Below are 15331 nucleotides of genomic sequence, written 5' to 3'. Positions count from 1 at the left end.
GAAATCAGGTGTAATCAGAACGGGTGTACCACACAGTACTGATTTTAACTTTACAAAGGCCTCTTCTAACTGATCATTCCATTGGACCATCACAGACTTCCTCCCTTTCAAGCAGTCTGTTAAAGGCGCGGACAACGTTGCAAAGTTGGGAACAAATCGCCTGTAATATCCCACTAAGCCTAAAAAGGCTTTTACCTGCTTTGTTGTGAGGGGACGGGGCCAGTTCTGTATTGCCTCCACTTTGTTTATTTGTGGCTTAAGGACCCCTCTCCCAATGACGTAACCCAAGTACCAAGCTTCCTCCATCCCTATGGAACACTTCTTTGGATTGGCTGTTAGCCCTGCTTGCCGGAGGGAATCAATCACTGCCTGTACCTTGGGTAAGTGACTTTCCCAGTCTGCACTGTACACAACAATATCATCCAGATAGGCTGAGGCATAACGGCGATGGGGACGAAGAACAATATCCATTGACCGTTGGAACGTCGCCGGCGCACCATGCAAACCAAAAGGTAACACCTTATACTGAAGCAACCCTTCAGGCGTTACAAAGGCTGTTTTTTCCTTAGCTGCCTGTGTTAGGGGCACCTGCAAATACCCTTTTGTAAGGTCAAGGGTTGAAAAATACCGTGCCTGCCCAAACCGCTCTATCAATTCATCCACCCGGGGCATGGGGTAAGCATCAAATTTTGAAACTTCATTAAGTTTTCTGAAGTCATTACAGAATCTTAGGGTCCCATCAGGCTTAGGTATTAGGACTATTGGTCTGGCCCAGTCACTTTGTGACTCTTCTATGACCCCTAACTGTAACATATTTTCCACCTCCCGGGATATGGCTTGTCGCCGAGCCTCAGGCACCCGATATGGCTTTAATCGGACTTTGGCCTGTGGCTCCGTAACAATGTCATGTTGGACTATGGAGGTACGTCCAGGGAGTTCAGAAAAAACGTCCATATTTCGGCTAACAAACTCCCGGACCTCCTGAACATGTTTAGGAGATAACGTATCTGGTATTTTGACTACAGACAAGTCTTCTCCTGACTCACCCAGAGGTAATGGAGTCTTCTCTACAGGGAATGAAAGTAGCGGACTATCCCCGCCAAGGTGCTCTCTGTCTTTTCACAGTTTAAGCAAATTAATATGATAAACCTGCTCTGGCTTCTGTTAGGAGTCGAGTTTCCTCTGCTGCACTGGGGGAATCTCGATCCGTCTCCGCTGCGGTCTCCCATTCTTCTCCAGCCGCGGTGGAGTCTGCTCAGCAGGGACGTCGATCCCAGCGTCTCGCTCAGTCTGACTCTGTGCGAAGAGTTACTGCTGCTTTTCCTGCTTCTGCCATTGAAGCCAGTGCTGGGCAGCGGCGAGTGGACGTTTCTGGATCTAAGTCCTGCTTTTCTCTGTCTGAGCATGCCCAGGGCAGGATCTCCCGTTGGAGATCGAGGGTCACATGCTCAGGTATTGCAGCACATCCCATTGGTCCTCTTGGCAGGTCCTGAAAGGGCAAAACTTCTGGAGCTGCTTCCTGTGCTGCTACTATATAAACTGCGCATGACCGCACGGCCATGCGCTAGTATTGTCTTGTAAATATGTGTGTGTGTTGTGAGTGAAAGTCGCTCTTTAAATAACCCTCCCTATTGAATGTCTGTTCGCGGAAGGTGTATGTTTGCTATCTAGCGCCTGACTTGTCCAACAGCACGAAACACACATTACAGCTACCAGTTGCTGTGTCCGCCAGTACGGCGCCGTGCGCTTGCTCTGCGCTTTCCTGACCCAAGCCTGGGTGGTTAGTGGCGTCCGTCAGTGCGGCACCACACGCACTCTTGTGCCTTTATATTATTATTTATGTTCCTCTGACACACCCAGTTGCGGTGTTGTGCCAGCAAGTGTCTAATCGGACTTCGATCCTGTGTAGGGGTTGAGTCCGCTGACTTCTTGCTCGCGCTTTATGTGCGGTACTGCGGTCCTGTGACGCAACAGGATCGCTTCCTTCACGCAGGGTGAAGTTAACCCATGTGTGTATTCTTAGTACCGCCATATAGTCCGTCTTACTAGCAGCAGGGTCTTTTACCTGCACGGTGGACCTCGGACTGCGAACGCACCTAGTTTCTTATTATCTATACTTGGTGCGTTCCGCCGGTCCTTAACAGCTTCCTTCGGCCTGGTTGGTGTACCTTATAGTCTACCGGTCCCACCTTCTCCATAATCTCATAGGGCCCCTGCCACCTTGCCAGAAATTTGCTATCCACTGTGGGCACAAGTACCAACACGCGATCCCCAGGACTAAAGGTTCTTACCCGAGCCTCCCGGTTATAGACCCGACTCTGAGACTGTTGTGCTGCTTCCATATGTTCCCGGACCAATGGTAGGACTGTCTCCATCCTTTCCTGCATTTTTGCAACATGCTCTATTACACTCTTGTGGGGGTTTGGTTGGTTCTCCCAAGCCTCCTTAGCTATATCCAGTAAGCCCCGGGGATGTCGGCCATACAATAATTCAAAGGGCGAGAACCCCGTAGATGCCTGCGGCACCTCCCATACTGCAAACAACAAATATGGGAGTAAAAGATCCCAATCCTTCCCATCTTTAGAAACGTTTTTTTTTAGCATGCTCTTTAGCGTCTTATTGAATCTTTCTACCAGCCCATCTGTTTGGGGGTGATAAACTGAGGTGCGCAACTGTTTGACATTTAACAAGCGGCAGAGCTCTTTCATAATTTTTGACATAAAGGGGGTTCCTTGGTCTGTTAAAATCTCTTGCAGAATCCCCACCCTAGAAAACATACCCATGAGTTCTTTTGCTATGAGCTTAGCTGACGTGTGGCGCAGCGGAACAGCCTCAGGACACTGGGTAGCATAATCTAGAACTACTAGGATGTGTTGGTGCCCCCTTGCTAACTTATTGACAGGACCGTCCAGATCCATTGCCACTCTTTCGAAAGGCACCTCTATAATAGGTAAAGGCACTAAAGGACTCCGAAAGTGTGGCTGGGGACTGGTTACCTGGCACACAGGACAGGAATTACAATACCATTTAACTTCTTCATGGACCCCTAGCCAGTAAAACCGCTGCAAAATTCGGTCTAGGGTTTTCTTTTGGCCCAAATGCCCCCCGAGTACATGAGCATGCGCTAGGTCCATTACCAGCCTACGACAGGCCTGAGGTACCAATAGCTGTTCTACCATTTCCCCCCGTACTTTATCAATTCGATACAACAGGTCTCGGTTTAGCTCAAAGCGTGGCAACTCGGTGGCCGCCCCAGGTTGTTGGGGTTCCCCGTTATTAAACAGTACATTTTCCCTGGCCCGAGTCAAAGTTGGGTCTCGGATTTGCGCTGTACCAAAATTATCGCTCGATACATTTAAGTCTAACAATTCAGGTCCTGGCGGCAAGTCTTCCACATCCCCAGCCAACACTTTTATGGGAGAATTTTCCCCCTCCTCCGCCGAAGGGAAGACCACCCCTACTGCCAATTCTTCTTCCTCTGGGCTACCAGGTTCATGCCCCACTTCTGGAGAATGTAACCTGGTTGTCACCGGTGTCGGCAGTTGTCCACTGGGTGAGACAACTGTGGGCCAAAGTACAGAAAATAAAGGAAAATCTCTACCAAGTATCAGTTCATAATGTAAGCTAACCACAACCCCCACCTCGTGGCACCGCCTCCCCGCTGGCGTGTTTATCACCACTAGGGCGGTAGGATAGTCTTTTAAGTCCCCATGTATACATAACACCCCAACGTTCCGACCAGTGTACTCGCTGGACTGAACCAGACTGGCTCGTACCAGGGTCACGAGACTCCCCGAGTCCAGTAGGGCCACGGCTGGGGTACCCTCTACATCCACCTTACACAAATGTCCCATATTGGATCCTTCCTGGATACCTGTAGCGCAAATCAGTTCGGCATAATAGGATTGGCGATACCCAAAGTTTGTCTCCATAGGCTCAGCCAGGTGGGGGCAATCAGCTCTCATATGGCCAGGCTCCTGGCACCGCCAGCAGACTATGGGGCCTCTTTCTCCTCCAGATAAGTCTTGAGTGGCCTTCCTGGGCTCTGCTCGCCGAGCCAGGGGCGGAGATTTAGGGAACCTTCCGGACACCTTCCGGGGAGTTCTATCAGGTCCATCATCTGGAGTGCATTAGTAGGGGATGCTTGCCTGACCCATGATTGGAGGGAGTGGGGCAAACCCCTCCAAAATTTATAAGTCACTATGCGGTCCAGCATGGCCACGGGAGACAGAACCTCAGGCTGCAACCATTTCTGAAATAAGTGCAACAGGTCATAATACTGGGATCGAGCTGGCTTGGAAGGGTTAAACTCCCACTGATGTACCCGCTGGGCCCGGACCAACACATTTACCCCAAGACGTGCCAGTATCTCACCCTTGACGACTGCGTAGTCCTCCCTCTGCTCTGGGGATAGATCTTGATAGGCTTTCATAGGTCCTGGAGCCAGAAATGGAGCAATGACTTCTGCCCACTGGTCCCGGGGTAGTCTCTCCCGCTCAGCTACTCCCTCAAACATCTCCAAGTACATCTCGATGTCAGATTTCTCCATTTTGGGGATCGCTGTACGAACCGCTTTCCGGACATCATGGATTCCCCGTGAAGCTCCTCTTGTCTGCGACGCCGTGATATGCTGTATCAACAGCTGGTTGGTTTCCTGCTGCTGCTGTGTAGCCTGCTGCTGTTGTCGCATAGCATCCACAAGCACTTTTATTGTGGCCTCCATTTCTGCAGAGTTCCCCAACTGGGTCTGCGCCACTCCTTTCACCCAAGACATAGGCCGGAGTTCAGAGAAAAAAAAAAAAATAGCCTGGCCTCACTGCGTCTGCCCGCATGCGAACACCAAGATGTAGGGATTGGCTCAGGTGAGCAATGGCAGGGCCGCAGTAATGAGGCAACACACAGGCTTCCAGTCCAAACTTCAGTGGTTTATTTTCACTTTAACCCCTTCGCGACATGCGCCGTACTAGTACTGCGCTGCCGGCACTGCATTTGTGCCAGCAGCAGTACTAGTACGGCGCACCGATCACCGCAGTCTCAGCTCTCAGAATAAAGCGATGCAAAAACAATTATTTTTTTATATAAAATAGTTTTTATTGTGTAAAAGCGCCAACACATAAAAAAAATTACATAAATGAGGTATCACTGTAATCGAACTGACCTGAAGAATAAAGCTGCTTTATCAATTTTACCACACGTGGAACGGTATAAACGCCCCCCTAAAAGAATTTCAGGAATTGCTGGTTTTTGTTCATTCCGCCTCACAAAAATCGGAATAAAAAGCGATCAAAAAATGTCATCTGCCCGAAAATGGTACCAATAAAAACATCAACTCGTCCCGCAAAAAACAAGATCTCATATGACTCTGTGGGCCAAAATATGGATAAATTATAGCTCTCAAAATGTGGTGATGCAAAAACTATTTTTTTGCAATAAAAAGCGTCTTTTAGTATGTGACAGCTGCCAACCCTAAAAATCCGCCAAAAAAAGCTATAAAAGTAGTTCAAACCCCCCTTCATCACCCCCTTAGTTAGAGAAAAATAATAAAATGTAAAAAAATGTATTTATTTCCATTTTCCCATTAGGGTTAGGGCTAGGGTTAGGACTAGGGTTAGGGCTGGGGCTAGGGTTAGGGTTGGGGTTAGGGTTACCATTGGGATTAGGGTTAGGGGTGTGTTTGGATTAGGGTTTCAGTTATAATTGGGGGGTTTCCACTGTTTAGGCACATCAGGGGCTCTCCAAACGCGACATGGCGTCCGATCTCAATTCCAGCCAATTCTGCTTTGAAAATCTAAAACAGTGCTCCTTCCCTTCCGAGTTCTCCTGTGCGCCCACACAGTGGTTCCCCCCAACATATGGGGTATCAGTGTTCTCAGGACAAGTTGGACAACAACTTTTGGGGTCTAATTTGTCCTGTTACCCTTGGGAAAATAAAAACGTGGGGGCTAAAATATCATTTTCGTGGAAAAAAAATATTGGTGGGACATATTCAGTCCTGTGACCCCACTTATCCTAGTTCATGGTATCACGTTTTTTGCAGGGGTGCTCTCCTTTATTGCCAGACTACAACCACCCTATTACTCTACGTGGGGGTGGTGGGTTGTGGGATGTGTCTCTCCCCCTTTTTCATGTTTTGTCATGGTCTACATAATTACGCTTATTGTGTGTCCTATACCCTTTTTTAACCTTATTATATTAATAAAGATTTTTTTACATTATTACTATATGCTCCTGTTTCTCCTTCTATTCCATGTTTAGCGTTTGGAGCGACTACATAGAGTCTGGGTGACTACTACATATACTTGTTTAACTTTCTCTCCCAGATCTCTGATATTATGTACTCGGTACCCTGGTTGGCATTAATTATTTCTGTGTGTTTCACAGCTGTTTCCGTTGTTATGGACTTTCGTGCACGTGACCGCACTTGGCGTGCACAACTTAATGAGGTACTCCATGACGGTACTGAAGGGGGTAGTGATGGACCCACCAGAGAATTGCAGGAGGTTATCACACGTTTTAAGGATCTGCTACGTAAACGAACGCGTATTTGGTGGAATCACGAATTCCTGGACAAATACATTCAAAAAGATCTTATCCCGAGGGGACTTCGTATCCAAGTCTTTCCCTCCTTCCCGATCGACGACGAGGAGTTTAAGGGTAAATGGGAGGATCTTACTAACACCTGCTCCAAAGGATTCATGGTCCTCCTTAAGCAGACAAACCAAAAAACATTGAACTCGATCGAGGCGGAGATAGACGGGTTACAGGCCACCCTACATAAGGATATGACGGGCGATGCCCTAAAGAAATTAAATGATGAGGTGGACGTGGAGCTTCAGAGATGGGCGAAAGAAATTCAGGCCTCTAAGGCCAAAAAATTCCAACGTGATGTCCACGATAAGCAAACATCAAGGGTGTATAGGTGGCAGAACCCACCTGGACGGGCTCATACCAGGTCTCGAAATGGTTTCCACTCTAGATCTAGATCTAATTCTACCCGCTCTAATAAGTCCGCCTATGATGAGGACATTATTCCCGCCTCCCAACCCAGTGGTTCGGCTATTCCGGGGTCTGGTGATAAAAGAATGGCTACAAGACAACAGATTAAGACTCAGACCTCCGGAGGGAGGGCTGCCCAGGTTGGTACGCAAGGACACCTACAGGTGCTCAATCTCTCTACTCATGTTCTCTCCGAGGACCAGTTAGAGGTCCTCAGCAAAGGTTTGACCTTTTCTCCCACAAACTCTTTCAATTATTTTTCAGCTGTAAAAGACCTCCATTTATTCTCCCGTAAACTCATCCTCAAGAAACTTCATTCTGGCAGAGATCCGTTTATGGGGATGGATGATATTGAGAGGGAGACTCTTCGTGACTTGGAGGACTTGCTTGAGGAACAGCAGACATCAGACGTAAGTAAATTTCCTCCGTCCACTCGTTCCAGATCAACCAGGTTTCCCCCCTTGTCTATGTCCCCGGCAATAGAGGTCTTCACCAAATTAGTCGATGAGGACCTAAAAAAACTATCTGTAGTGCGGACATTTGACAATCTTACCTCTAGGCAGCGTCTGGCCATTCAACAACTCAAATCCATGAAGGACGTTGTCTTTAAACAAGCGGACAAGGGGGGAAATGTGGTGATCTGGCCGTGTGTTAAATATGAGCGGGAAGTGTTCCGGCAGCTCAAAGATTCAAACACCTACCTCAAGCTGTCCTCCAATCCCACGGCTCCTTTCCTACGGGAATTGCAGAATATTTTGGTTGGAGCTCGTGATGCTAATGTGATCACCAAGCAGGTGTTTGAGGGTTTGGTGGTGAAGTCACCGAGGGTCCCAACCTTTTATTTATTGCCCAAAGTCCATAAGGATGCCCTCGACCCACCGGGACGTCCTATCGTGTCTGGGATCGACAGTATTTGCGATCCTGTCTGTCGTTTCATTGACTACTACCTTAAACCATTAGTGGAAACGTTACCATCCTTTATTAAAGACACGACGGACGTCCTGGCCAGGGTCGATGGCATCCTTGTGGACGAGGGGACGATATTTGTGACAGCCGACGTCGAGAGTCTGTACACTTGCATAGATCACTCCGATGGTTTGGCAGCCGTCCGCTGCTTCCTGGGGGCCTCCGACCTGGGCGGCCCTTTGTGTGAGCTGATCCTCGAGCTGGTGGGGTACATCCTCACCCACAACTTCTTCGTCTTTAAAGATACTTTCTACCTTCAGAAGCGTGGCACGGCCATGGGCGTGGTGTGTGCGCCCTCGTACGCCAACCTCTTCCTTGGCGCCTGGGAGAGGGAGGTTTTTGGCGACGGGGGCTCACCGCTTGCTGCCCATGTGCTGTGCTGGCTTCGTTATATTGACGACATTTTGTTTTTGTGGGGGGGGTCTGCCCGCCAGCTCGAGGAATTCATGATTAGCCTTAATAAGAACCCATTCAATATACGGCTCACTTACAATTCCAGTGAGGCGGGGCGGTCGACTTCCTGGATGTCCGTCTGGAGGTCGATGGTGACCGGCGCATCCAGACGGATGTGTACAGGAAGCCGACCGCTGTCAATTCTCTACTACATGCCTCTTCCGCTCACTATTCTGCCACCATTAGGGCCGTCCCGGTCGGACAGTTCCTCAGGGTGCGGCGGATTTGCTCTACTGAGGCCCTTTTTGAGTCGCGAGCCCTGGATTTAAAGGAGAGATTTGCGGCTCGTGGGTACAGTCGCAGATCCATTAAAGCTGCGTACAATCGGGCTCGCAATACACCACGGAGTGATCTTTTGCACTCCCACTTTCGGCGTCGGTCTGTGGGTGGTGATGAACGTATCAGGTTCATCTCCACCTACAATCATGAATGGGATAACATGAGGTCTATTTTGAAAAAACACTGGCCTGTTCTCCAGGTTGAACCTTCCTTGCGTACTGCCCTGGGCTCCTTTCCCCTCATGACCCCGAGGAGAGGCACCAACCTTAGTAACGTGTTGGTGAGGAGCCATTATATCCCAACCCCGGAAAGGAATTTCTTTGGTTCCAGTGGCCCCCGTCCGGGATGTGTTCCGTGCGGGCACTGTCTTGCCTGCGCCAATGTCCTGCGCTGCTCTGACTTTACTTCCAGCGATGGGTCTAGAACATTCCAGATTAGACAGCGTATATCCTGCGGCTCTACTAATGTCATATATTATGCGACGTGTCCTGTTATGAAAGGCAATTCAGTATCACAATGGACATGGAGGTCAGAGCACATACAGTGATCTGACAATAACCCAAAATATTAGAACGAGCTCTGAGACGTGGGAACTCTGCAGACCGCAATCCCTGATCCTCTCCAAACACAACTAGAGGCAGCCGTGGATTGCGCCTAACGCTCCCTATGCAACTCGGCACAGCCTGAGAAACTAACTAGCCTGAAGATAGAAAAAATAAGCCTACCTTGCCTCAGAGAAATACCCCAAAGGAAAAGGCAGCCCCCCACATATAGTGACTGTGAGTAAGATGAAAAGACAAACGTAGGGATGAAATAGATTCAGCAAAGTGAGGCCCGATATTCTAGACAGAACGAGGATAGGAAAGATAATTTTGCGGTCTACACAAAACCCTAAAGAAAACCACGCAAAGGGGCAAAAAGACCCTCCGTACCGAACTAACGGCACGGAGGTACACCCTTTGCGTCCCAGAGCTTCCAGCAAAACAAATAGACAAGCTGGACAGAAAAAATAGCAACAAATAGCAAAGAAGCACTTAGCTATGCAGAGCAGCAGGCCACAGGAATGATCCAGAGAAACACAAGTCCAACACTGGAACATAGACAGGAAGCATGAATCAAAGCATTAGGTGGGGTTAAGTAGAGAAGCACCCAACGACCTCACCAGATCACCTGAGGAAGGAAACTCAGAAGCAGCAGTACCAGTTTCCTCCACAAACGGAAGCTCCCAGAGAGAATCAGCCGAAGTACCACTTGTGACCACAGGAGGGAGCTCTGCCACAGAATTCACAACAGTGTCCGTGCCCCAGGATATACGTTGGCCTTACTACGCGCGAACTTAGAGTTTGCGTACGGGAGCATGTGCGGGACATTGGCGCGGCCAGGACCGTGTCCGCCGTGGTGGACCTTAAAACTATTCCCCGCCACTTCAAGTCGCACCACAATTGCAATGAGAAATTACTTGGGGTGCGGGGAATTGATGTACTTCATTTGGGGATTAGAGGTGGGGACAACAAGAAAAGACTGGCACAAATGGAAACTAAGTGGATTGTCATTCTTGATACTGTAACCCCTAAGGGTCTTAATGAATCCCTTAGTTTTGCTCCGTATCTCTAGTCATCATGATTTTCTCTTGGTGTGGTATATTCCATCATATGGTTTTTTAGTCCCTCCGGTGGGTTCTTTTGTTTCTTATTTGTTTTTAATTATGTTTTTATTATTATTTTTTCTCCCCGTTATTAGCTCTTCACTCTATGTGTGTCCTGTCTGTGGCTCCCCTGGCTCTGGGTTGCGTTTGTCCCTTTATATATGGTGCTGTTATCTACACTTGCCATACGTGCGGACAACAAGACTTTGGATCATCAAGCACCCTGTCTACAGAGTTTATGGAACATCAGCAGCACAAGCGATATGATTCCGGCTCCATGGCGGATCGGCCGTTTACTGAGCATTGTTTCTAGTTATTGTATATTGTATTTCAGTATAACTCTCTGTATATTCTGGCATGATGTTTGTACACAACTGGGGATTTGTTACACTTACGTCACCCCCCTTTTTTGTACCTGTTCTTATGACCACGTTAGCTGTGCACGCCTCCTTGCGGCCGTGCGCATCGCCCTGCGTGTGGGCGGCATTGGTATGTGGGCTGGCGTCCTATCTGTCCGGTGCATGGTTTTTGGGGGCGTTTTCTCCTGACCCATTCTCTGGGCTGGGCGCCAGGTCCTCCTGCCGGGACTTCCCGCCGCAGCGCGCATGCGCCGATAGCGCCACTTGGATTGGTCTATTTGGGACAGGTGACTAGGGTCAGGGGGGTTATAGGCAGGTCCTGTATTACTTTTTCCCTACACTCCCCTTGAGGAAGCGGCGTGTTTACGCCGCGAAACGCGCGTCGGGGCGTCTTCACTGGTGAGGTCCCCTCATCCCTCTCCCCCCACGGGCATCAGGTGAGCTTTCCTTGCAGTTATATGCCTGACATTGGGGCCGTTCTGGTCACTCACGGTTTTTGGCTGTGCGCTTTACATTGGGTGTCAGGGCAGCGGCGATTCCCTCTCACACCATATTACTTTTACTTTATGATTCACTTGTTCCTATTGGTGTGATAGGGAACGTTATGGGTGCTATTATATACATGCTGTTAGGCTCTGCACACGCTTAGTCACTCATTAGCCAGGCACTGCCACTGTGGTGGGGTTTTTTCCCTGGCCAGTGTATTTTGGCTCCTGTCGGCTTGGTGGGACATATTCAGTCCTGTGACCCAACTTATCCTAGTTCATGGTATCACATTTTTTGCAGGGGTGCTCTCCTTTATTGCCAGACTACAACCACCCTATTACTCTACGTGGGGGTGGTGGGTTGCGGGATGTGTCTCTCCCCCTTTTTCATGTTTTGTCATGGTCTACATAATTACGCTTATTGTGTGTCCTATACCCTTTTTTAACCTTATTATATTAATAAACATTTTTTACATTATTACTATATGCTCCTGTTTCTCCTTCTATTCCATGTTTAGCGTTTGGAGCGACTACATAGAGTCTGGGTGACTACTACATATACTTGTTTAACTTTCTCTCCCAGATCTCTGATATTATGTACTCGGTACCCTGGTTGGCATTATTAATTATTTTGTGTGACATATCTCTGTGATTTAAGGGCATAAAAATTCAAAGTTGGAAAATTGCAAAATTTTCAAAATTTTCGCCAAATTTCCATTTTTTTCACAAATAAACGCAAGTTGTATAGAAGAAATGTTACCACTATCATGAAGTAAAATATGTCACGAGAAAACACAATGTCAGAATCGCCAAGATCCGTTGAAGCGTTCCAGACAGTAGCGTAGCTACCAGGGGGGCAGAGGGGGCCATCGCCCCGGGCCCCGCGCTCTGAGGGGGCCCACCAGGAGGTACGCTACTGTAACTGTATTGGCATGCACAGCGCATCGATGCAGTTACATTTTGCGGCAGAGCAGGGAGAATAGATCTCCCTGCTCTGCCGCTTTGGGGCCTCTGAGCAGATGGGAGGCCCGGTGGCAGCAATGGGCCCACCGCCCGTCATCGCATGGTGAGCTGTATCGGCATCTAGCCGATACAGCTCACCGCAGTGATAAGGGAAGGAGCGCTGCGCTCCTCCCATCATCCCCCACACCGTCTGACAGCGGGCGCGATGACGTCACCTTATATACAGGATCTGCCTATAGGGGGGGAGTGCTGCCTTATATACAGGATCTGCCTATAGGGGAGGGAGTGCTGCCTTATATACAGGATCTGCCTATAGAGGAGGGAGTGCTGCCTTATATACAGGATCTGCTTATAGGGGGGAGTGCTGCCTTATTCTACAGGATCTGCCTATGGGGGGGTGCTGCCTCATTCTATAGTATCTGCCTATGGGGGGGAGTGCTGCCTTATATACAGGATCTGCCTATAAGGGGGAGTGCTGCCTTATTCTACAGGATCTGCCTATGGGGGGAGTGCTGCCTTATTCTACACGATCTGCCTATCGGGGGGAGTGCTGCCTTATTCTACACGATCTGCCTATAGGGGGGAGTGCTGCCTTATATACAAGATCTGCCTATAGGGGGGAGTGCTGCCTTATATACAAGATCTGCCTATAGGGGGGAGTGCTGCCTTATATACAAGATCTGCCTATAGGGGGAGTGCTGCCTCATATACAGGATCTGCCTATAGGAGAGGGAGTGCTGCCTTATATACAGGATCTGCCTGTAGGGGGGAAGTGCTGCCTTATATACAGGATCTGCCTATGGGGGGAGTGCTGCCGTATATACAGGATCTGCCTATGGGGGGAGTGCTGCCGTATATACAGGATCTGCCTATAGGGGGGAGTGCTGCCTTATATACAGGATCTGCTTATAGGGGGGAGTGCTGCCTTATTCTACAGGATCTGCCTATGGGGGGTGCTGCCTTATTCTATAGTATCTGCCTATGGGGGGGGGGAGTGCTGCCTTATATACAGGATCTGCCTATAGGGGGAAGTGCTGCCTTATTCTACAGGATCTGCCTATGGGGGGAGTGCTGCCTTATTCTACACGATCTGCCTATCGGGGGGAGTGCTGCCTTATTCTACAGGATCTGCCTATGGGGGGGGGGGAGTGCTGCCTTATTCTACAGGATCTGCCTATAGGGGGGAGTGCTGCCTTATTCTACAGGATCTGCCTATGGGGGGGGGAGTGCTGCCTTATATACAGGATCTGCCTATAGGGGGGAGTGCTGCCTTATTCTACAGGATCTGCCTATAGGGGGAGTGCTGCCTTATTCTACAGGATCTGCCTATAGGGGGGTGCTGCCTTATTCTACAGGATATGTCTATGGGGGGAGTGCTGCCTTATTCTACAGGATCTGCCTATGGGGGTGCTGCCTTATTCTATAGTATCTGCCTATGGGGGGGGAGTGCTGCCTTATATACAGGATCTGCCTATAGGGGGGAGTGCTGCCTTATTCTACAGGATCTGCCTATGGGGGGGTGCTGCCTTATACTACAGGGTCTGCCTATAGGTGTGCTGCCTTGTGCTATATTGAGGACTATCTGGCACATTATACTATATGGCGGTTATCTATGGGGCCATCATACAGTGTGGAGATTACAGTGTTGGAGCCATCAAACAGTTTGAAGGCTACTAAGGGGTCAGTATACTGTGTGGGTGGTACTATACAGTTAGGGGGCATTATACTGTGTATAGGGGAGCTGTACGGGGGGGAGACTTGGGACATTATTAAATTTAAAGTGGGCACTTACTGTATTGTAATAGGGGAACTCGGGTTACTGTGACTATCAAAGGGGCACACAGAGGGCATTATTACTTTCTAGGGGGCAAAATATGGGCTCTGTTTTCTAGGGCACTTGCACCCGGCATTACTATATTATAGAGGGGTGCTTTAGAGTTTAGAGGGGACAGAGAACCACAGTGTAGGTACAGTAATAGGGTCACATACGGCAGCAGAGGCTCAGTATCAGGGTATCAGGTGGAGTAATAGGGACACATATGGCAACAGCGGCTCAGTATCGAGGTATCAGGTGCAGTAATAGGGACAAATACGGCAGCAACGGCTCACTATTGGTGTATCAGGTGTAGTAATACGGACACATACGGCAGCAGCGGCTCAGTATTGGGATGTCAGGTGCAGTGATAGGGACACATATGCCAGCAGCAGCTCAGTATTGTGGTATCAGGTGTAGTAATAGGGTCACATACAGCAGCAGCGGCTCAGTATTGGGGTATCAGCAGGATGAGGGGTTTGTGCAGGTTGGGAATAGATGGTGATGGCTGGAATGTGAGAAGTGAAACGTGTCTTTGTTGTTTTCTCTGCAGACAAGTTGTAGCTGGAAGAACTTGTCATGTCGGTCTGGGCCAAATGGAAAAGACGGGAAAAGTGACAATTCCATCATAAAGAACGTCAATGGTAAGTGTAGGGATTGTCTCAGGTGAGCAATGGTAGGGCCGCAGTAATGAGGCAACACACAGGCTTCCAGTCCAAACTTCAGTGGTTTATTTTCACTTTAAACAGTCCGTGACAGAAAGTAAGAAAAAAACAAACATACTCCAGCTTGGAGAACCACTGGTCTCAGACTCACCCTTACACGGGATGGGCTTAACTAAGGCTACGTTCACATTAGCGTTGCGCGCCGGTGCGTCGGCGACGCTACGGCGACGCAACGCGCGACGCACCAAAAACGCGCGCAAAAACGCAAAAAATACTTTATCTAAAAAACTAATTAAAGCTGCCAAAAAGGAAACAGAGAAGCACATTGCTAAGGAGAGTAAAACTAATCCCAAACTGTTCTTCAACTATATCAATAGTAAAAGAATAAAAACTGAAAATGTAGGCCCCTTAAAAAATAGTGAGGAAAGAATGGTTGTAGATGACGAGGAAAAAGCTAACATATTAAACACCTTCTTCTCCACGGTATTCACGGTGGAAAATGAAATGCTAGGTGAAATCCCAAGAAACAATGAAAACCCTATATTAAGGGTCACCAATCTAACTCAAGAAGAGGTGCGAAATCGGCTAAATAAGATTAAAATAGATAAATCTCCGGGTCCGGATGGCATACACCCACGAGTACTAAGAGAACTAAGTAATGTAATAGATAAACCATTATTTCTTATTTTTAGGGACTCTATAGCGAC

At 48.6% G+C, this 15331-nt stretch overlaps 1 long non-coding RNA gene across 1 annotated transcript; it reads left to right on the top strand.

Moving 5' to 3' along the window:
- Positions 1–6878: 6878 nt before the first annotated feature.
- LOC138657741 (uncharacterized) lies at positions 6879–11267 on the top strand. Its single transcript, XR_011317163.1, has 3 exons — positions 6879–7136; positions 7261–7406; positions 10435–11267. It is a non-coding gene; the product is annotated as an uncharacterized lncRNA (long non-coding RNA).
- Positions 11268–15331: the final 4064 nt, after the last annotated feature.

Source organism: Ranitomeya imitator, chromosome 1 (genome assembly GCF_032444005.1).
Source record: "Ranitomeya imitator isolate aRanImi1 chromosome 1, aRanImi1.pri, whole genome shotgun sequence".
NCBI lineage: Eukaryota > Metazoa > Chordata > Amphibia > Anura > Dendrobatidae > Ranitomeya > Ranitomeya imitator.
The sequence above is the reverse complement of the archived record's forward strand: the minus strand, read 5'-3'. Positions and strand labels throughout refer to the sequence as shown.